This window comes from Vombatus ursinus, unplaced genomic scaffold (assembly GCF_900497805.2).
Source record: "Vombatus ursinus unplaced genomic scaffold, bare-nosed wombat genome assembly UNPS02010394.1, whole genome shotgun sequence".
Classification (NCBI taxonomy): domain Eukaryota; kingdom Metazoa; phylum Chordata; class Mammalia; order Diprotodontia; family Vombatidae; genus Vombatus; species Vombatus ursinus.
In genome coordinates, this window is record NW_020950172.1 from 3293409 (window position 1) to 3318160 (window position 24752).

Below are 24752 nucleotides of genomic sequence, written 5' to 3' on the forward strand. Positions count from 1 at the left end.
TTGCTAAGCCAAGATATTTTGTCTATCCCCACCCCCAACACACACCTCTTCTCCCTCCCCAGTCTCTTATCTTTCTGCTTGCCTGCACTTGAATACTTTGTTCATTAAGATCTTTGGGAGCGATGGAAATATTACAGGGGGAGTGGAAAAAGGAAAAGGGCTGTCGACAATTTTATTTTTAAAAGTCACTAAGAATAGGGTGAACCTTGTAAAAATAGCATGTGTGCCTACAGAGATGTGCAGACGGCCAACTTCCCCTTCTAAAGTCAGTGTTTGCAGTTTAATGAGGCCTGGGAGCAAGGCTTCTGCTCAACTTTCCTCTGCCAGCTAATAGAGGTCTCAGGAACATGAAAGTGATGTGAGAAAGGGGAGACAGCCCTGCTGCAGCTGTCACTAAAGCAAACTGTTTATCTGCCCAGACAACAGCATCTCTCTCTCTCTCTCTCTCTCTCTCTCTCTCTCTCTCTCTCTCTCTCTCCCTCTCTCTCTCTCTCTCTCTCTCCTGCCCCTTGTATCTGTTCTATGGCCCTTAATCTTCAAAATAATAATAACTACTGTGGTGGAAATACAAAGTTCAGAAACTCTTCATAGCCACCCTACAAGTTAAGAGGTGCAAGAATTATTATTCTCATTTTAAAGACAAAGAAACTGAGACTCTGAAAGGAAGTAGAATATGTGTGTAGGAGGGGAAAATCACATTAGATTTGGAGTCAAAAGGCCCAAATTCAAATTCTGAAGTTCTAGCTTTTGCTAGCACTTATTAGCAGCAACCATGAATAAGACCTCCTCTATGAGCCTCAACTTCCCCATTTAAAAATAAGGAAGCTTTGCTATTTGTTTTTTTTTGGGGGGGGGGATAATTTATTTATTTTTAGTTTTCAACATTCACTTCCATAAGATTTTGAGTTTTAAATTTTCTCCCCCTCCCACTTCTTTCTCCCCCTCTTAAGACAATGTCCAATCTGATATAGGCTCTACATATCCATTCATGTTAAACATATTTCCCCATTAGTCATGATCTAAAGAACAAGTAGAACTAATGGGAGGAATTACAAAATAAAGCAATGAAACAAAACAAGAAAGGAAAGTTTCCCTCTGCATTCAGACTCCATAGTTCTCTCTCTGGACATGGATAGCAATTTCCATCATGAGTCTTTTGGAGTTGTCTTAGATTCTTGCATTGTTGTGAAGAGACAAGTCTATCAAAGTCAGTCATTGCACGGTAGGACTGTTACTGTATACAGTGCTCTCCTGGTTCTACTTATTTCACTTAGCATCAGTTCATGCAAGTCTTTCCAGGTTTTTCTGAAGTCTACCTGCTCATCATTTCTTATGAAACAATAGTATTCCATTACATTCATATACCAAAACTTGTTCAGCCATTCCCCAATTAATGGGCATCTCCTAAATTTCCAATTCTTTGCCACCACAAAAAGAACTGCTATAAATATTTTTGTACATGTGGGTACTTTTTCTGTTTTTATGATCTCTTTGGGATACAGATCTAGAAGTGGTATTGCTGGATCAAAAGGTATGCACAATTTTATAGCCCTTTGGGCATAGTTCCAAATTGTTCTCCAAAATGGTTGAATCATTTCACAACTCCACCAACAATGTATTAGTGTTCCAATTTTTCCCACATCTTCTCCAACATTTATCATTGTCCTGTTTTGTAGTGTTAGCCAATCCGAAATGTGTGATGTGGTATGTCATAGTCATTTTGATTTGCATTTCTCTGATTGATAGTGATTTAGAACATTTTTTCATATGACTATAGATAGCTTCAGTTTCCTCTGAAAACTGCCTATTCATATCCTTTAACTATTTATCAATTGGGGAATGACTTGTATTCTTATAAATTTGATTCAGTTCTCTCTATATTTTAGAACTGAGGCCTTTATCAGAAATGCTGGTTGTAAAACTTCTTTCTCAGTTTTCTGCTTCCCTTCTAATCTTGGATGCATTGGTTTTATTTGTGCAAAAACTTTTCAATTTAATGTAATAAAAAAAGAAGTTGTCCATTTTGCATTTCATAATGTTCTCTATATCTTGTTTGGTCATAAATTCTTCCCTTTTCCATAGATATGAAAGATAAACTACTCCTTGCTCTTCTAGTTTGCTTATAGTATCAGTCTTTATATCTAAATTGTGTACCCATTTTAACTTTTCTTGGCATAGGGTGGGAGATGTTGTTCTATGCCCAGGTTCTGCTATACATTTCTCCAGTTCTCCCAGCATTTTCGATAAATAGTGATTTCTTATCCCAGAAGTTGGAGTCTTTGGATATGTCAAATAGTAGATTGGTATAGTCATTGGCTATTGCGTCTTGCATATCTAACCTATTCCACTGATCTACTACTCTATGTCTTAGCCAGTATCAAGTAGTTTTGCTGATTGGTGCTTTATAATACAATTTAAGATCTGGTACAGCTAGGCCATCTTCCCTTACATTTCATTTCATTAGTTCCCTTAATATTCTACACTTTTTGTCCTTCCAGATGAATTTTGTTATTGTTTTTTCTAGTTCCATAAAATAATTTTTTGGTAGTTTTATTGGTATGGCATTGAATAAGTAAATCAATTTAGGTAGAATTTTCATTTTTATTATTAGCTCTGCCTACCCACGAGCAACTAATATTTTTCCAATTATTTAGATCCGACTGTGTGAAAGTGTTCAGTAATTATGTTCATATAGTTCCTGGTTTTGTTTTGGCAGGATGACTCCCAAATATTTTATAGTGTTTATAGTAATTTTAAATGGATTTCTCTTTCTTTCTCTTGCTGCTGGGCTTTGTTAGTAATATATAGAAATGCCAATCATTTGTGTGGGTTACCAGTTGATTTTTTAAGTCCTTTTTTAGCTCTTTCATTCTGTGATTTACTTAGGCAGTTAGCCAGTCAATAAAAACGTATTAAGTGCATACTGTGTCAGGTATGGTGATAAGTAGTGTCTACCCTCAGGGATCTCACAGTCTAATGGGGAAACAAAATTAAAGTAATTATATACAAACAAAACAAACAACTATATACAAATAACTATATATATGAATATATGCATGTATATATATACATATATATACATACACACATACATATATATATACACACACACACAGGAGAGGGGAGGAGAGGGATGGGGCACTAATGATGGACCTCTAAAAGTCCCTGGACTTTCCCAGGTCCCTGACATTCTCCTGAGGCTCATCTCAGTATAATCCTTTCAACTGTCCTTGCATTGTGGCTTTGACCCTGCCCCAACTTCCAATTCTCTGTTACCTCTAACCCAGCCTGGTTCTCATTGTCTTCACCTGGCCTAGACCACCACTCCTTGATTCTGTCTAGATCCCTTCGATGAGGCCCAGGTCCCTGGTGCTCACCTGAGGCACTCAGCGCTTCTGGGTTCTTCTCTGTTACCTCCCAGTCACCCCAGACTACTTGGTCATTCCTAGATCACATACATATCCTCCCAGAGTCTCTGTATAAAAGGTCCATCTTGCCTGCATTAAAGTGCTCAGATTCCTTAAGAGTCTGGACCGCTTCTATTAGAGATATAATAAACCTTGTCTCTGCTCAGATTCTTCAATTTTGGCCAATAGGGTGGATTCTTAAAGTCTTGCCCACCTCAATCAGTGTTTTAATAAACTTTGTCTTCGACTGAAAGAAGGCTTGGATTGAATTCATTTGAGGCAGGACCCATGTCTTTCAATCAGTGTTTTAATAAAATTTGTCTTTGACTGAAAGAAGGTTTGGATTGAATTCATCTGAGGCAGGACCCGTGTCCTGCCTCATGAGGAGAAGGAGAGTTAGGCACTAGAATTAAGGTGGATCAGGCAGGAAAGGCTTCTTGCAAACAGTGAGGTTTTCACTGAGTCTTGAAGGAGACCAAGAAAGTCAGGAGATGGAGATAAGGCAGGTAAGCATTCCAGGCATGGTGCACATCCAGGTGAAGGGATGGAATTAGAATTCAAACCTAAGTCTCTCGAACCACCATTGAGCTTTCTTTCCACTGAGCCATGCCAAGAGTTCAAATAAAAATCCCTCAGGGGGGCAAAGTGATCTTGGTTTCTGGGAAGAAACAGAGCAAAAGTCACCAACCTCACCAGCTCCCCCACACCTTTTCACTCTCACTCCCAAGCTGATTTGTATGGTATCATTGGGGTTGAAAAGAACCTCATGACCCCAGCCTCACCTAGCTCCTTGACAGTTTGGCTAAGTGGAGTAGCTGAAATAAGAAGGTGACCATGTTAGCAACCTAAGAGTATAAACTTAATTAATGGGATCATAGATATAGAGCTGGAAGGGTCATCATTCTATTGATGAGAAAATTGAAGCCCAAAAAGATGATGTGACTTGCCCAAAATCTCACAGATACTAAATATCAGAGCTAGGATTAGAAGGAATTGAATTGAATTCTGGACCCTAACTCAGAGTTGGGGCTGAGAGAGTACAGGCCATCACTGAATGAAAAACAGTTCAAAAGAGACTTCAAAATTTCTATGACTTTCTGTAGCTAGCTGGCTGGGTACAGTCTGTGGAGATTTGCATCAGAAAAGAGCAGAAGATAAATTTCCCACTCACCTCCAGGCCATGCTGTACTCCAAACTTCACAGTCATTTCCTTCTCTAATGGATTAAGGCAAATATTGGTTAAGTGATTTGCCCAGGGTCACACAGAGTGTCTGAGACTGGATTTGAACACAGGTCTCCTGGACTCCAGGTCCAGTGCTTTATCCAATAAGCCATCTAGCTGCCTCTCAATAATAATAATAATCAACAACAATAATGATAATCAACATTTACACAGCACTTCCTAGGTGCCAGGCACTGTGTTAAGCACTTTACAATTGTTATGTCATTTGAGCATCACAACAACCCTGGGAGGTTGGTGTTATCATTATCCTTATTTTATAGATGAGGAAACTGAGGCAGACAGAAGCTAAGTAACTTGCCCAGGGTCACCCAACTGGTAAATGTTTGAAGTTGGATTTGAACTCAGGTCTTCTTTACTCCTGGCACTCTATCTACTGTATCACTTACCTATGAGTTCCACTATATCTTAAATTCAACTCACTTCCCCTTGCCAAGTCTCATTTTTCTCATGTGCAAAATGGGCTACTATGAACATAGTGTTGCTTAAATCTTAATGTACTCACAGTAGGAATGAGAGCTATTCTCATCCCTAAATGGTTTACAGAAAGTCATGACAGACAAGTTGACCCCTTGGATCTCTTCCAAATCTATCAGTCAATGAATTTGTGGACAGAGTCCAAATTTGACATCTATTGTATGGAAGGAAAGTTTTCTGAAAGTCAGAAGTCAATTCAACTGAATAAACTTTTATTAAGCTTCTACTGAATGTAAGTGGGATGTTTGCCCTTAGCCTGAAGGAAACATGACTGAGGAACAGGACTGATCCACCTCCCAAGATCCCCTTTGCTGGGCCAGCCTGAGCAACTGATGGAATAAAAATCCATGGGCAACAGCTTCAGGACCAATGTGTTTGCGAAGCCAGAACTTGGAACTCCATCACAGTGTTTCTGGTGCAGATTTAAGAGCGTACCAATTCTCTTTCAATTTGCTTGAGCCTTTTCCTCCTTATTGGTAAAGAGTTTCTAGCCATAAAATAAACCAGCCGTGCTCTGAAAATGAGTGCCTTGTCAGGAAGAATACAAACATAGCTTCCTTTTTATACTGTGTTTCCTCCAATGGAAGGCCTGAGTCCCCCTCCCTTCCCACTCTCTCCCCTCTAGTGGGGAGCAAGCTGTGGCCAGTCAGATAAACCTGGCCCCAGATGCGGGGCAGGTTCAGAGTTGTTTATCTAGGTAAACTGTCACTTACTAACCAATTACCTTTATCACACTTTAGTTAATGAAAACACTGGAGGTGCTGGCTGATAACCCCTGGAATAATAAGTCTGGGGCAGGCCCTTTAATTCTCTATTTACCAGAAACATCTCTAGCAGAGTATTTTTAGGCAGGTTAGCATTTGGTTCCATGGAAAATGAAGCTGTATTAAGTGCAGCCCTACTTACCCAAAATATCTCTTATTTCTGTCTAGGGGCTGCTCAGATTCAAGAAAATGAACAATCATAGAACAACTAGTTCATATTCTGCCACTAACTTACTGTGTGACTTTCGGCAATCCCCAATCCCTCTCTGGGCCTCAGTTTCCCATTCCATAAAATTGAGGTGTCAGAACAAAGAGTTGGAAGAGATCTCAGAGATTGTTGTACCAACTCACACATGAAGCACGAATTCTTTGATCATTGGTAACCCAATATCTACTTGAAGCCCTCCAAGAATTGGGAAACTCCTTACCTTTGGAGTACCATCCCACTTTTGAATGGTGATAATTGTTGGAAAATGGATTGTTACATTTGGTTGATATCTTCTTCCTAGACACTTTATCCCACTGAGCTAAGTTCTAACTCATGGAGCCAAGAAGAGCAAGTGTCCCCAAAGACTTCTCTTCCCCCATCTAAACACTTCATCTTATTCAATTGATACTCATATGGCAAGGTTTCCAACATCCTGATTGCCCTCCAGTTTGTTGGACCCTTCAGTGGCAAGTCCTGGTGATAATCCAGTATACAGTGGATGACCTAGGGCATCTTTGATATCTGGTCAAGCTCTAAGATCTCCACAATGCCTGATTCAGCCTCCTTCATGGCCATTGGCACAAATTGCTCTCATCTACCAATTCCACAGGGGGAGGTCTCCACATGCTGGGGGTAGACACTCTCCCCTAACTCACAGATGGGTTTGAATCAATTGCCAGTCAATTCCCCTCAACCTGGTTTAGCCCCTTTGCCCAGATGCCATGGTTTCTGAGAGCCACAGGTGAGTTACTCAGCTTTAATCCTAACAATACACATAACAGTGTACCTTGTGTTTTATGGTTATAGACTGGTTTACACTCACATTATCTTATAATAATCTTTGGCTATAAATCAGAGAAGAAGTTATCATCCTTATTTTACTGATCAGACACTGAAGCTCAGATAGGGGAGGCCACAAAGGGTTCCTGAGTCATGGGTGTTTAGAGAGGAGAAGAAAACATTCAGAAAAGCCAATTCTCATTTTTCTAGTGTTAAAAAGTTTGTTGTATGGGAAGAGGAATTAGATTTAAGTGAGGTGTGAGCATTATCTTCTAGAATTCGACTGCATGGAAGACTAGTCATATAAGCCAAGGGCAGGTCTTGTTCTGTTTGGTCCTGAAGGGCAGAACCAAGACCAATGAGTGGAAATTTAAGAGAAGCAAAAATAAGTTTGAGGGAAGGGGGAGAGTGGCACTTCCTTTCCCCCCTCCCTTCAGAGCCTTTCCAAAGTAGAATGGGCTGCTCTGGGAAATAGTGGGCATCCCCTCACTGGGGGTCTTCAAACAGATTCTGGATGCCATCTTGTAGGAGGGATTTTTTTTTTAGGCAAGGGTAGGATGAACAGTAATAATTAAGAATCTGGACCCTAGGTCATCCGATTTTGGGGTGAAGAAGAGCTTGTCTAAGGACTGATCACCTATAAGGCTGCAAGGTAGACAAGAATATTGTGAGTCACTTGTTGAACTTCTTGGTGAGGAGGGAAAAGACATGGCAGGTCCAAATATAACAGCAGCAAGACTGAAGATACAATGCAATGAGTTTTAGAGGAGGGAGGGTGGCTTCCAAGTGTTAGTAGCAGGGGGAGAACCCAAAAATACACCTGGGGAGCAAGGAGCAAGCCAACTGCTCCTGGCCCTGGGTGAACAGAGATGTGAGAAAAGAAATATACAACTTTAGAGAGTGACCTAGACAGGTCAGGTCATGAAAGTAAAAAAAAAAGAAAGAAAGAAAGAAAAAAGAAATATGAAGTTTTAATGAGCACCAGAAAATGGAAAGAATGTCAAATCTAGGATAAGGGGAGTTTGTGAACAGCAGAGATGCTTTCCTGAGGGCATTATGGAAAGAGATAGCAAAGAGGACATGACCTTGGAAGGGGCTGAACTAGATAGGGAAAGTGGTTGGGGGGAAAGCCAGCATAAGGGAAAAGCCAGAGCAACAACCCATCAATGGATGCAGATGGAAAGTGGAAAAAAGTATGGAAGATATCCCCTAACCCTCCCTGACCTGGCCCCTCCTCCTTCTCCTCCCAGGTCCAGTTCCCTGAGGTAGCATGGGGCACAAATATAGTCCTAGAAGCAAGGTGCCTCTGTGTCCTTTTTCCCCTAGTCTCCTCTGTTTTTGACCCAACTCCCTCATTCTTTCCTGAGGCCACCTCTCCCACAGCTCTGCATGGACTTTTTGGGTAACCCAAGGCATAAATAAGTCCCGATTGCAGGAGGGGGTAATTGGCAGCCCATTTCAAGGGAGAAATGATGTCTACTGCACTTCCCCACCCCCCCAACACATACTAGTGTGAGCTCCTGGGAAAACTCCAACTTCCGTTTCTTAATTTCAGCTCAGCCTCTCAGATGTCTCCTAACTCTGTTCCTAGAATCAATGGGGATGATCCTTCCAGGCCTCCCTGCTGATCTAATAGGACTAGTTCAAGGAAAGTCACTTGCAAACTTGTGCTATAGAATCGGGTAGCTCTCCTTTCATAATTTTGGGCCAAGCCGAGCCCCTCGTGTAATTTTCAAGGTGTGGTTTATTAAAGAGATTGCAGCAGCAAAGATATGACAGATATTTTCCTGGAAGGGAAAGAGACAGATGCTTTGTACCAGGTGCAGACAAGAGACACTCACTCATTCACTGATGATAATCCCCATTTCTTAAAAAAATTAAATCAAATCAAACGTCCTCAGTCCCAGCACAGGACTCTGCACATAGTAGGAACCAGATGACCATCTGTTGAGTGAAGAACGTAAAGAACCATGGCAAATGTGGACCTTGGCCTCTCACAAATCCTGGTTCATACCTGTTTCCACTAAACCAGACTGTGGTTACCAACGAGGAGGATTTGAAGGCTGGGGTACAGGGGAACAAAGTAATCAGGAATCTCAAAGTAATCTCATATTTTCCTTTTCTACATTAACCTTCATTCTTAAATTCTACTTTGTACCAATTCTGATGCTGAGTCTGTGGAACAAACAGTCAGAAGAAAAGACAAGATTGTCCATGACCTGTCCCTGGGTCAGGACACCTTCTTCAACATACTTGACCACAGATCTTTAACCTACCTGATCAGTGGTTGTTGAGGATCTACTAGAAGAACTCTCATGGTAGGTTTGTGTGTGTATGTGTGTGTATGTAGGGGTGTTGTAAGAGAGCACAGGGAAACCCAGCTTCTTCCCGTAGAAGTCCATTCTAGTTTGAGATACTGTGAATTATTAACAAGTTGTATGTTACAGTGAGTCTCGATTAGTCCAAATAAACAATCCCAGAAAGTGGTTGCATTGTTTGAATTGGCGCTGAATATTTCCATTGGTCTGAAACCAAAGACTGTATCTCAGATAGTTACAATTTTGAATAGCTTAAGTTCAACTCAAAGTCATGAAGTTTAGTTTACTATGTGCCATGCACTGTGCTAAGCACTGGAGATACATTTTTTTAAAGTCAGTATTAGGGTTTGAGTCAGAGGTAGAATTAGGGGTAGGGCTACAGTTGGACAGTCCCTGGCCTCAAGGAGCTTACAATCTAATGAGGGAAGAAAATACATAAAAGGAGGCTGAGAAGGGGAAAGTGTCATCAGTGGTTACCTGGTCTAGGCAGATGATATTTGTGGAGTCAAAGCCAAGCAGAAGAACTGATGGAAAATGAAGTTAGCTGGAACATCCAGAGCCCTTTATAGAGGGAGGTTTGGGGAGGAATTTCTCACTGCATCCTCCACCCATCCAATGGAGAAGACTGGCAAATGAGGGTGCTGAATCAGTCTCCATCATACTGAAATTTCTGGTAATGAGCTTATCCTGAGGACAATAACTGGGGTGGGGGTGGGGCGAAGCAGGCTTTTATGGCTTCTTATTTAGGTTTGATGACTTAGAATGAGTGTAAATACCTGCCAGGAATATTTGAACATCTTCCCTGCCAGTTTGGTATTTTGTGATGGTAAATTAGGCCATCTTTTGTTTCAATTCTTATCTAACCCTAAGTCATTAAAGGGCATAGCCTCAGGCAAAAGGAGACCTGGGAAAGACCTTAATTTAGAAAGGCCAAGGTCACCCACTGACTGCATCCCAGGTCATTGCCAGTTGTGTTGACTTCTGTTCTGCCACTGGACTTCAATGACTGGAGGAGAGAGTGAGGCTGACAACGTTGCACTCTGCTTCACTTTAATCCAATTCACAAGTCAAGACATCACTCTCTGACCTCATTGGTTCTCTTTGAGAATGAAGGGTAAACAACAACTACACCTTGTCCTGGGGAGACAGGACATTTGTGGAGTTGAAATCGAGCCTGGAAGCTGAGGGTGAGGAGGAGGTGATAACCTCACTATTCATACAGTTAGGGACCTGGCTTTGGTATTTACTTGCATTACATTGAGTCTTAAGTAGTATCATTACCCCCCAAGCCTTCTTGCTCTGAGCTGTGCCCCTAAAACCAGACAGAACAAGGCTTATTACCTCTTTCGTGGGTCAGAGTTGAGAATATTCAACTGTATTATCATTTCTCTCCCCCTTCCCTCCAGAAAAACGTTCCCTTCCTCAGGCTATATACTCCCAATCACTTCAATTGGTTCAGTTTCTAGTTACTTGAAACAAGAGTAACCAACCTCAGACCTTCCTTACATAAGGAAGCCATGAAATTGGGGTCAAGGGAGTTTGGAAATCTAAATAGATCTCTGAGCTCAGTGTGGCTGCCTGGCACTCACAGGGCCAGAATCCATTACAGTGGGATGGGGAAGCTTCTGGACCTCTCTGACTTTCTGTATTTTTATGGACAAAGTGCAATCACTACTTAAAAGCTTTTTCTATTATCCTGCCAATAGGGGTAAAAGAATCATTCTGAATAATGGAAAAAAGGACTCTGGGGTTAGGAGGCTAACAAAGGAACAGGAGTTTCTGTAAATTTAAATTTATACCTTTCAAAATTAAATTGTTGCCTTTACAATACAGAAGCACTGGTGGTACTGGCCTTGAGATCTTAATTTTGTGATGTTTGGAGCTTAATAAACTCTCATTACCACTCTAAGGAGGCTCTCAATAAATGTTTAATGACAAACCAGGCAGTGGAGAGGCCCATGCGGCCACTCGAGTGGCAGGTCATGTGACACAGCGGGCAGCCCTGAGTTCTAAGCTAGAATTTCCTAAACATTCAATCTGTCTCAAGGAAATTTCCCATGGATAGTGAGTTCCCTGTCCCCCAAACCCTCTAAGATTCAATGAGATGACTATTAGAGGATGTTGTAGATAGGAGTCAGGCCATGTGACCTTCAATCAGTTTAACTCATTGCATTTCTGAAGTGGCTACTACATGCTAGATGCTGCTGTAAACACTGGGGATAGAAAGATGAAAAATGAACCTTCTACCAATCGACAAAGCAAATCAATCAATAACATTTATTAGGCTCCAATAACACAAAGAGACCAGTGGTTAGCATAGGGCGGATGTAAAGTTGAGACCAGGCATGGCCCCTGCCCTCAGGGAACAATCTGGGAGATTCTCCAGGGCTCCTTTCAACTCTGTTCGCCCCTAATTCTAGTCCCATCTCCACTGGCCATGTGACCTTTGCCTCTCCATAGTTGATGGTCACCCCTATAAATGGTTATTTCAGTTTGGCTCATCAATCCAACAAGCACATATTAAGTACCTACTAGGTGCAGGAAATAATATCACCTCTGAAATCTGCATCAATCACGGCATGTTTCAGATGACCACAAGAAGTTAATGTAAGTGAGGCTTTGGGAAATTCACTTTGTGAAATGTCTAATGTTATCCATACCTGCCTAGCATCCTACTGTGTGTATGGCCCTATGCTAAACACTAGAAGGGCATGGGGAGGCACAGAAGAGGGGAAGGGCAGGCACCTGACTCCCAGGAGCTCACAAACTGGTGGAACAGAAATGTGGCCTTGATAGCATCTCTGCCCCACACAAGGCTACTGAAAGTCCTGTCCTGTAGGATTTTTATCCAAAGGTAGAGAACCTGCTTGTCGAAAAGACAGAAGCATGTCTGTAGGTATTTTAGCATTTGTAAACAGGTCCCCAGAAGAGAAACCCTGGGGCTCCAAAGCTCAGGAGCTCACCAGGAAGTAAATAGCTTTTGCCAGGCTCAACTGGTAGTCCACTCACCAGTCAGCAGATTTCAGAGACTGAGACAGCCTGAGACATAGAGGGTATGGGGACAGGAGGGCCTGAATACAACTAGACAGTTGCTTAACCACTTGCCACTGCCTCCATCCCAGACACATTTAGGCCAGGTCTATATGAGTCATGTTAGAGAAGGGCCTGATGCTCCCTTTTCCCAGCTTGCTGGTGAAGGCCATTTTCACAATGATGTCTCTGAACACTCCCACTGGAAGGATGCTAGAGCCTGGCTCTGTAGCCTGGAGGGAAGGCGTACCTCCACTGTCAAGAATTTTTTCTTCAATTGCACCTTTTATGTGAATGTCTATATCTCTCTTTTGTTCTAGACCTCAAACTCGGTCTCAAGAGAAATGTCACCTATTTGTGTGTGCCTCGGGAAATGAAGACTATCATGGGCCTGGATGCAAATTCATGGGCATCTGTTTCACACTGTGGGACAAAATCAGGAAGTCCAAGATGAAAACGAGGAACAGACTCATTTACCTGAATTTCCAGTTGGAGCTCTCTTACTCTTTTGCTTGAGATCGTGTGGTCCTTCACTCTCCTGGGCCTCTATTTCCTCTCCTGTAAAGGGGGATTGGTAAAATTCTTTATCTTTGATGAGAAGTGGCCTAAGGCAAGACTGATTAAACTTTATCTGAATGTGCATTCTTGATACTCCCCTGCCACTATGTAGAAAGTAGCCATGAGAAAATGCAGTAGCTTTCCAAATTCTGGCTTTCCATCTCACCAAAGAGTAGGTGAGATTTTTCCCATTTGGGGATGATTCCAGGGTTCACAAAGTCTACTACACAAAGCCACCAGCTGGCCATCTGAAGAAAAACAAAGATTTGGATGGCTGCTATGGATGGCTGGCACATAAAAGAGGGGAGGTTGGTAGACTGTATATTCAACATAAATCAACAATATTTTCTGGCAGTCAGAAAAGACTAACCGAATATATTGTTGTTGTTGTTGTTTTATTATTATTATTTCTGAACTTATCACCAAAAAAGGAGCACAAAAACAGAACTGCATGTGAGACTGTGGCAATCTCTTCTGTCCAGCTTGCTAAGTAGTATACACATTCTACATTCTACAGTTATCCTGATGGTGATTCCTTCTGGCCTTTTCTCTGTCCGTTTTTGTGCATTTAAAAAATATTTTAATGTCTTGATTTTTTAATGATCGATTTTTGCATATTTATTACCAAGCCTCTTCTTTTCCCAAAATGTTTCCTTCTAATTAAAAAAAATACCAATATGAATATTTAAAGAAATTTTTTAAATATTATTTTCAATTTACACCTGGGAAAGTGTCTGTGGAACACTGTGGTTCACCACCTCTCTTTCAGGAGGTGGGTGATATACTTCATCATTGATCCTATGGGATCTTTGTGGATCATTGCATTGATCAGCATTCTCAGAACATTCTAAGTTGTTTTTTTTTACAATGTTTTTAATGTGTAAATTTTCTTAGTTCTCTTCACTTCACTCTGTATCGGTTCACACAAGTATTCTCAAGTTTTCCTGAAACTACTCCTTTTGTCATTTCTCGGGTCAGAATGATGTCCCATGACATTCAAATACTACAATTTGTTCAGCCATTCCCCAGGCGATGGGTGTTCCTGTAATCTTAAGCTCCGATAAAAGATGCAGATCATCGGGTGTGGTGATCTGTCTGACTGAGCCACTACAGTTTAGTTAGACCATATCTGGAATATTGTGTCTGGTTCTGGGAATTATATTTTAGGAAGGCAGTGAGGACATTCTCACAGTAGAGCAGAGCAACCTGAGTAGTCCAGAAACCCGAATGGAACAGGGCTGAGTTGAAAGCGCTGACCACGAGTAAACAAAATGCGGAGTGGGGGCAGGTGAACAGTCTTCAAGAATTTAAAAGGCTGTCACATGGACATGTGATTAGACTAGATGTTTTCTCCTTAGCCGCAGCAGGGCCGAGCCAGGAGCTGGGGATGCAAGCTGCTGCAGAGAGCAGAGCTGTCCAAACGTGGAAGGTGCTGCTCCTACCTGAGGCAGAGATTCCCCAAGGAAATCCCCGGCAAGCACCGTCTAGGTCTTGATGTATCGGAGAAACAGAAGCTGCTCTTCTTACATTTTGTTGTTGCTGCTGCTGCTGTTATTATATTTCCATTTTTATCAGTGAAATTCAGATAAAAAATGGTCCTGAGCCAAATCGTTGTTCTATTTGTGTTTGATATTTAAAATTCTCTAGCCTATTGCCCAGGTGGCTATTATTATTATTATTATTATTAATTATTAATTATTCCCTTTGTCCATGTAACCATGGCAGGCTGGAGTGTTCAATCAGTATCTCTGTGGCAACTGCTTACTGACGGAGCTCCTGGTGATGCCGGAGCATGGAAAATGTAATAACCACAGCCCAGGGATTATTTTCATGATTTTATTTTCTGTAGATTCATAAAGAAGTTTTCAGCTTGGTAAAAATGCCTCATAAATCACTCGGTAGAGTTGCTCTGATAGAAATGAATAATAATAGCCTCATTATTCGGGCAGGTGCCAGTTTGGTAGCGGTCCTCGGCCCTCCCCCAGCCTCAGCTTCAGCCAGCACAGCTTCTCAAGGAGGAGGAGGAGAAACTCAAAGGAAGCTTGATTGGCATCTTAAGCCTGTTTTTCTTGACCCAGGTGTCCAAGCCCCCATGGGACCTGCTAGGCCACAGGCATTCCTAAGGGCAAGAGAAGCTGAAGGTGCTCCAGGGAAAAAAAGAGTTCTTATTACTAGTTATTAGTATCCCAAATGCCCTGACCCTTCAGGTCCAGGGAGGGGAGAGGCTTTGGAAGCACCACATGGGGGTGGCCACGTCTGGAGGGTAAGGAGATCTTCTTAGAGAGATAAAAGAGTGCAAATAGAAAGTGGAAATCACCTCAGAAGACCTGACTTCTTTTCCTGCTCATTTTCACAGGGCAGGCCATGAAGAAATGTTAGCTGGATTATTTGTTTGACCTTAGCTAAGTGATTTCTTGATGAACCTCAGTTTCTTCATCTGTCATATGGAAATAATATTCACCCTGCCTGCCTCAAAGGTGGCTGGAATGAAAGCACTTTTCTGAACTGTGAGGTATTATGGGAATGGGAAGGATGAGGGGGTTGTATGAGCCAATGAGCCAGCGGTCATGAGGTCTACTCTGAAATTAACTGGAGTTGAAGATTTCCGGACTGTATCATCGCCGCTATGAACTGGTTCAGTCTCCTGCGCAGAGAAGGATTTCCTCTATAGTTTTGCAGACAAGGAATCAACCAGCATCTGCTTGGACACTTTCAGACACTAGACACTCACTTCTTCCCAAGGCAACTCATTCCATTATTGGATAGCTTTTCCATTGTCAAGAAACTCATTCTTAGGTTAAACTGAAATCCCTTTCTCTCCACCCTCCCTACCATTGTTCCTGATTCTGCCCTGTGGAGCCAAAGAAACAGTCTAATCCAGGGGTGGGCAATCTGCAACTATGGCCTCTATATCCTCAAGTGAGGCCCTTCGACTGAATACAAATTTCACAGGACAAATCCATTTATTAAGGGGACTGTTCTGTTCAGTTTGGATTCAGTCAAAGGGCTACACTGGAAGACCTAGAGGGCCACATGGGGCCTCGAGGCTGCAGGTCCCCCTCACCCTGGTCTAATCCATCTTGCACATGAGGACCATTCATGGATTTTAAGCTAGAGATCAAGCTCTACTTTTCTTCTCCCTGTCTCATTTTAAATTTTATTTGTCCTCTTTTCATGTCTCCAGCACAACTTCTCTATTCCCTGGAGAAAGCACCAAGAAGTTGAGAGCCAATGGCACTGGGTTACTTCAATGCCTGCTGACACCCCTCGATCCATTTGAGTCCAATTGCAAGACTTGGGTGCCCTGGTCTGCCAGTCTCTGATCCAGACTGGAGCAGGGTAGAAGTTTCCTCTGGGAAGATTTCATTGAATACCAAATGGCTATCTGCAGCAGAGGAAGAATGTGGAGTGTTCAACTGGAACATTCTGTTTGTTTTTATTTATTTATTTTTGGCCAGGCAACTGGGGTTAAGTGACTTGCCCAGGGTCACACAGCTAGTGAGTATCATGTGTCTGAGGTCAGATTTGAACTCAGGTCCTCCTGACTCCAGGGCCCTGTGCTGTATCCACTGCGCCATCTAGCTGCCCCCCCCCTTTTTTAAATGCCTGATTATTGTTTTTGGGTTTTTTTTTTGTTGTTGTTTGTTTGTTTTTATTTATTTCAACTGGAACATTCTGGCAATGGCTGTGGGGCTCAAGAAAGAGAATTATAGCACCAGAAGGACAGGCCATGGTAAAATCTTAGAAAGAATTTAAGGCCATAAGATCATTGACTTTAGATCTATAAGTAACCAAAGAGATCATGCCTAATCCTTTCATGTTACGGACCCTAATACCCAGAGGAGTTAAATGATTGGCCAAAAGACACATGGTTAGCAAGACACAGAGCTGGGATTTGGACCCAGCTATTCTAACTCCAGACGCAATGTTCTTTCCGCTGTGCCATAATGTCTCAGGAACCAGGTTTTTCAGTTTGAGGAAATGAATGTTTTGGGAATAGTAGAGATAACTGAAGTGTAATGGAATCGGGGGAGGGGGTACAGAAAAGATGGAGTTAAAGTTAAGGAATCAAAAGTAAAGTTCAAGGCCATAGAAAAGATTCTGTGGTATTAAACCAGGAGAATTACAATTTGTCCCATTCCTTGAGCTACGTACACATTAAATGTTTTTTTCTAATTTTATAAATTGGACTATGTGCAGCCTGCCTTACCCTACAGGTTCTCCTCAAGTCCCTTCCACTGGAGAGTTCAGACACTCTCCCAACTCTTGTTCATTTCCACGATCATGGAATTAGCACAAAAGCAGACCTCAGACACCACTCCTGGACGTGGCTGTAGCCAGACTGGGTTGAGACTAACAAATAATCGTCCTCTGGTTCTTATGTTCTTAATAGGATGGGGGCGGGGTGGAACTCACTCAATTCCATGGCCTTCTCTCTGGAGGGAGTCTATTTCTATTTAACATACAGAGTACCAAACTCAGGTTGAGTCTGTTGAGCAGATAAATCACTAAATCAACATTTCTGAGGTGCTTCCTCTTCACCAGGCTCTGGTGCTAGAGACTGAGCATGCAGAAAAAGAGTAAGACAGGCCCTGCCTTCAAGTGGTTTATTCTTCACATGTCTTTGAGCAGGGGCACTCTTTCTGGCTTGACCAGGAAGGGCTTGATTTCACTAGTGTGCTGAATGCCTCTTCTCTCAGAGGGAGCAAGGGGAAGCAGGTCAAGTCCTCAGCCTCCAAATCCAACACCCTTTCCATGATAGCTCACTGCCTGTTAAGCCAGTGAGGAGGAGGAACCCACTTCCAAATCAACTCATTCCACACTAGGATGCTGCCATTGTGGGGAGATCCCCTCCCTACCTTACTTCATGCTTAAATTTACCTTTCTCTTCAACATGCACCCATTATTCCTCTTTGCTCTGCCCTCCAGGCCCAAGCAGAACAGGTATGACCATGACTTCCACATGAGAGTACTTTATATCCTTGCTAACGGCTATCACATCTGTCTATGCCTTCTCTTTTGAAGACAAATCCTATCTCTTTCTCCAGTTTTTGCATGGCCTATCCCAGCTTTGACCAAAGAGTAACCCCTCCCTCCGTGACCTAACCAAGCTGTGGTTGTCTGATAAGAATTGATCTTCCTGGATGGCCTTCACTCCATGGATTTTTCCCAACCTCAGAGCTGACAAAGGCTTTAGCCACTGCTGGCCTGGCTAGAGGGATCAGGAAGCTTTGCTCCACCAACCTAAAAGAGAAGCTCATAGATGGCCAATCTAGAGACTTGGATGGTAAAAACATCCCAAGATTCATTGAATCTGTCAGGATTTGCCTGGCAAATGTAGACCCAGCTGGTCTCAAAGGAGCTTGATCTGGGGAAGGAAAATCATTCTCAAGGCTATTTCACATTACACTTTGTAAAATCTTTTATGCACAATATCTCATTTAAACCATATGTTATCAGATATTGAAGGAACCTTCAGAATCATCAAACCAAACCCCCTTGTTTTCCAGATGAGAAACTTGAAGCTCAGTGTAGTGACAGGATTTGTCCAGTGTCACAGCAGTACAAAAACACAGAGCGAGGATTGAAGCCCAGATCTCCTCTTGTTCTGTCAGGGATATTTTCATTCTAGAAATCAAGTGCTTTCAATGGTCTTCTGAAGTAGACAGTGCAAATTCATACAGAGGAGGAAAAAGATTCAGAGACTGGAAGCAAACTTGCCCAAAGTCATTCAGGGGTAAACCTGGCCTAGACCTGTGGCCTCCTTCTTTCAAGCCCAAGGTCTTCTTTGCCTTCCTCCATGCTATCCAGCCCAGGGAGCTGACTCTGGGAGATTCCTATCTTCTCTTGTCCTCCCTTTCCCACCAAGGCTCAGCAGAGAGCAGACCATATGCTCACAGAGGCAGTTGTCTAATGGATGCGTTAGTGGGAGTGCAGATTAGGCAATAATGCAGCTTATTAATTAAATTCATACTGTCATCACAGTGGACAATTTCCCCAAAGCCTTGAAATGGGATCCAGCAGCCCGATAACTCTGATTATCATTGTTATTGTTATTATTAACCCTCTGAGATGCTGTGGCTTGGGCTGGGTAACATCTGTTACGCTTTTTGATAACTTTTGTCTAATCACTTCATATTCTGTCACTGCCATTATGAGCCAACCTAATTGCACAAGCCTTGGCAGTTAATTTTTCCTATAACAGTCAGTTTTGAGAGAGCATTTCTGCATCTCAAGCATTTGCCTTGTTATTGGTCCTGGCTTTTGTATCCATTATCACATCGACTTTCTTCTTATGAGAGATGACTACAACCCAATGGACAGATTTATGATGAGAGGGTGGGTTTTGAATCCCTTCTCCATTGCTTGCTAGCTTAGTCAAGTCCCTTCCCCTCCCTAGGTCTCAGTTTCCTTATCTGAAAAATTGAAGGTTTGGGCTCAATGATCTTCCTCTAAATTCTCTCTTTGACCTTCCCTCAGTTTCCAGTTATGTGACTATAAGCAAGTTACTTAATCTCTCTGAGACTCAGTTTCTTTTTTCTCCATCAGAGAAGGAGAGTAATAGCTGTACAATCAACATTACAGAGCTGTTGTAAGGAAAATGCTTTGTAAACCTTAGAGCACAGCAGACATGGGAGTTCGTGTTGTGATTTTCATCATTTCAAACCCATTCCTCCCCTCCCTGCTAGGCCCAAGGCAGACCTCACTCAGGAAGCCTGGCCCAGCTGCTCCAGCCCTCCTGCTCCCTTACTCCTTGCAGCTCACAGAGCCTTCCCCTTCAATAAGTGGTCCAAGGCAGTCATGATATGCTTGCTCTTTATCTCCCACAGTTATCCATTCTATATGTAAGCAGTTCAGGTTGGTAGAAACTTCCTTCTTATGTTGAATACAAATATGATTCCCATAAATTCAGTTCAATCACCAAAGCATAAAAAAATTAGGATCAATGTTTATCCAGTTCACAGGCTCTCTGTCCGAGAATCTCTTGACTCTTGCTGTCTGTGTGACCTTGAGCAAGTCTTCATCATCTCTGGGACTCATTTCCCTAATACGTAAAATGATTGGATTAAAGTAAATGACCCCTAAGGTCCTACCCAGTGTGAAATCTATGATCTGATGACAGATGGCATCAGTCCAGGGATTCTTCACCTTTTTTGTGCCGTGGACCACTTGAGCAGACAGGCTGATTAAGCCTACGGACCCCTTCTGAGAATCACATTTGTAAGTGCATCAAATGAAATGAATATGATTCCAAAGAGAAACAATTACTTGGAAACAAAAATGTATTTCTCCCATCCAAGTTCTCAGATCCCTCCCCCCCACCTTGAAATCTATGTATAGATCACTTGGGGATTCAGGGACTCAAGGTTAAGGATTCTTGCTCTACAGAATCCCTAACAAGTGATCACCCAGACTTCCAGTGAGTGCAAGCCCACAACTTCCCCAGGAAGCTCATTCCACTCTTCAGAAATCATAAGCCACTATGACATGAAGTTTCCTCTCACTGGACCAACATCTACATCCATCTCTCTGTCACTGATCCCCATTGTTCCTTTTTCTGCCCACTTTTCATATATTTATTAAACATTCCCTACTATAGAACGGTGTCCTAGCCACTGGAGAGAAAGGACACAGAGTTTAGAGAAAACACAGTATGCTCTTAGATTTTGTTTTCCAAGAGGGCAATAAGTTACAACTACAGGGTAACAATAATGATGTCACATGAGAAGAACATTAGGGAAGAAACAATAATTCAAAAGGCAGAGGCCAAGCAAAAATCAAACCTGTCCTGTGATGCTGTTACTAAGCCATCTCTTCTACAGGTTAAACATTTCCAGTTCTTTCAGACAATCCTCCAATTTTATTGTCTTAGTTTATGTCAAAACTCAGATCCCATGTCCCTGGACACATTTAAACATTCCTCCAAAATGTGATTCACTCTCTACAAGATTTGTGGTCAGGTTCAGCCAGAGAACACAGCAGGTTGGCCTTCTCTCTCTGTCTGTCTCTCTCTCTCAGAGGAAATTTCTAAATTATACTATCTGGTCCAGCATTTGGCATCTGACGGTCAGTGAACCTTCCCCAGATTCTCTTTGCCATCCAACCTTATCAGCAGCTTTTAAAAACAACCACCTCAAGTTGCTTTGAGTTCCCAAGTCATTGTGCAATTCCTTTGGTAATCAATCACATTTATGCTACCTCCACAAAGGTTATGTTGAACTGGTATCATTTCTAACAGCAATAATTATTTAGGTCCCATTTTCCCAACCAAGATTGGGGAAACGTTCATGTGATATTGAACACTGCTTCAAAAATTCAGGGAGGACTTTGGCAGGTTCAGATCATCTACACTCAAGATGGGGAGAGCACTGAAGACCATCTTAGCCAAACATCTGTTGCAGGACCTGGAACAATTTCACACTGTTGTTGGTCAGTTGTTCAGTTCACTGTTGTTGTTCAGTCTTTATGATCCTATTTAGCTTTTTTCTTAGCAGAAATACTGGAGAGCTTTGTCATTTTCTTTTCATTTTACAGATGAGGCACTGAGGCAGAGTAGAGTGACTTGCCCAGGGTCACATAGCTAGTAAATGCCTGAAGCCAAATATGAACTCCTGAAGATAAGTCTTCCTGACTCCAGGCCAGTGCTCTACCCGCTGCTCCACTTAGCTGCCCCTAGTTTAGCACATAAAAGAGAAAATATGATTACTGTATTTAAAGGGCTGCCATGAAAAAAGATGGATCCGATTTGTTCTATCCTTTCAAACTGGGCTTGTCTCTGTTCCTCATAGGCTTTAGGACAATCTCTGAGTTCTCTTTAAATCTGTATCTATGATCTATTCATGGCATAGAGAAGGGAGCTAAATCAACTTAATTCACATTTTCCTTCTGTTTTCAGTACCAACTACCAATAATCTCTGGATAAGAAAGGATAGAGCAGTTAACAGCTAACACAAACATGGGGCACCAAACAAAAGATTGCATATGGGCAAACAAGGTGAAACTTTTTAAAAAGAAGGATGAAGAGTATGTCAAGCATAGACCAAGGAGCTGGGCTTCAGCTCTCAGCAAAACTCTAGAATATTTGGTTAGAGAGGAAAAGGCCACATGGTCTGACTGACAGAGGAGTTGCCTTGGAGCCAGGAAGACTCTGAACCAGGGTTTGAGTCCCACCTCTGACAAAACCCAGCTACTACATGATAATGGGTAATCACTGGTCTTCTCAATGTGGCACATGACTCTCTGACAATCTCAGTTGCAGATTGTTTCACATCTGTGATAAAAGTTGTAGTTTCCAATTCTGATGATAGGCCAGCTAGGTGAAGTAGTGAACAAAGCCCTGGGCTGGGAATCAGAAAGACTCATCATCCTGAATTCAAATCTGGTTTCAGACACTATCTGTGTGACCATGGGCAAGTCACTTAACCCTGTTTCCTTCAGTTTCCAGATTTATAAAATGAGCTGGTGGTGGAAATGACAAATCATTCTAGTATCTTTGCCAAGAAGACCCCAAAAGGGATCACCAAGTCATTACTGATATAACTGAATATTCTGATGAAATAATAGTTGTCCCCTCAACGTTTAAAAGGGTGATTGGTAGGTGTTAGAAAGGTAACCCGTGACCACCAAGAACCAAGCTTACTTCATCAAGAATGAGTGACAACTGACAGGCCTCATTTCCTTTTGTAACAAGGTTAACTAAACTAGAGAATGCTATCAATGCATCTTTCTTAGAATTTAGCAAAGCATTGACAAAGGCTCAGGTGATATCCTTGGGGACAAGCTGGAGAGACAGGGCAAGATAATAGTACTGTTATATAGTCTCAGAACTGAATGAATGAGCCAAAGTACACTGATTAATGGGTCAACGTCATTCTAATTGAAATCTCCTGGGGAAGTGCCCCAGGGATCTGTCCTTAGCCCTGTGTTACTCAACATGTTTGTTAGTTGCATAAATAAAGACATAGAAGGCCAGGTTATCAAAATGTCAGGTGGCATGAATGTGAGAGCTACAGATAATAGATTCAGCAATAGAGTCAGGATCCAAACATATCTTTGCAAGCCAGGAGTAAGTGCCAAATCTGAGGAGATGAAATGTAATAAGGATTAAAATCCTTCATGTGGGGGTCACAAGGAAGCTTCCTTAGTACTAGTTGAGGAAAGTATAACTAGCCAACAATTTCTGTTAAAAAAAAAAAAGATTTCAGGTTTCAGAAGTAGCATTGTGGGGAGCAGTTAGGTGGCGCAGTGGATAGAGCACCGGCCCTGGATTCAGGAAGACCAGAGTTCAAATCCGACCTCAGACACATAACACTTACTAGCTGTGTGACCCTGGGCAAGTCACTTAACCCCCATTGCCCAACAACAAAAAAAAAAACAAAACAAAGAGAAGTAGCATTGTGAAGGCAACCAGGGAGAAACCAATTCAATTTGGCTGCCTGCTTCTTAAGATGCAAAGTATCACATAAGGATAGTGATCAGCCCTGCCTGGGGCTGTAGTTAGACCACATCTGGAGTACTAGGTTCAACTCTGGGCTCCACAAGATAAACTCATAACCAGAGGATGGCAAACAGGAAATAGAAGGGACTGGGTGCCATGTGAGGGGATCAGTTGAAAGAAATTGGCAGGATCAGTCCGAACAAGATCATTTCCAGGGAGCGTGATCACTGTCTTCAAGCATTTGAAAGGATGTCAGTTTGAGGAGGGAATTGTGTTCAGTTTGGCTCCAAATGCAACACTTGAAACAAGGGTGGAGGCACAAAGATATTTGGACTTCACAAAAACAAATCCCACAATCCTCCTTCCGACTTGGTGGTGGGTCCACACTGTGCCAGGATTTTTGTTCTCTTCCTCCACATTTTTGGGGCTCTGTTGTGTCAGAAGGGCTATCCAACTTGAATGAACACCCTGAGGTTTCTGCCTTTTAAACTTCTCAGGTTGAATCCAGGAGCCATGGAGAAAGAGCCCAGAAGGAGCTTTCGTCCAGTTTTAATGGGAGAAGGGGAACAAAAGGAAGGCCTGTTGTCATGCTAAATCCTGTGGGTGGGAGCAGGAAACCAAGTGAGGTACACTCTGGGAAAGCTCCAGTTGTTGTTTTCAAGCTGCCTGGAGCTCTCTTGCCCTCCTTCTTGCCCACGCTCCCTTTTATACCTTCTCACTCATTCTGAGGAAGAAAGAGGGGAAAAAGACAGCCTGGTATCTTGAGCTCTGTCCCATGTGGCAAAGCCCTTGGGTCACACAATCCCAGATTTTGTGAATTTCCAAGTTGGAAAGAGATGGAGCTTACCCAGAGGGGTTCAGTAGATGGAACACTGGACAGAATCAGGAAGAAGTGGGCTAGAATGCTCAGAGAAATACCTGTGATCTTAGGCAAGTCCTTCACCTCTCCCAGCCTCAATTTCATCATCTATAAAACTAGGGGGTTGGACTTGATTGGCTCCAAGGTGCCTTCCAGCTCTGGGTCTATGATTCTATGATCCTATAGCCTTTCACGCCACTAGCTTTTTTAGATCTTTCTTTCTCCCATAGGAACTATGCCGATCAAAACTTTCTCTTTCATTGATATGTACAGCTTATTTTCTGTAACAATAGTTTCAGAATATAACAACGTTTTCTGAAACAAAGTTTTATACCTTTACATTTAACCCTGTTAAATTGTACCTTATCAGATTTGGCTTGATGTGATGTTTCTGTGTAGTGGCTAAGTTGTTCAACGTGTTAGGTATCTACTTTACCTTCATATTGTCCTCCTGCTTCATAGCCATGTGTCTCCTATGCCCTCGTCTACATCGGTAACCAAAATACCAAACAGCACAGGGCCCAGGATTGATCCCTGCACCACTCCACTAGAGATTTCCCTCCAGATTGATATCAATCCATTAGTAACACTTTGGTCCTGTACTATAAGTGGTTTTGAATCCACCATTTTTTTAAAATCTCCTAGCACCAATACTTCCATTTTATCTTCAAGG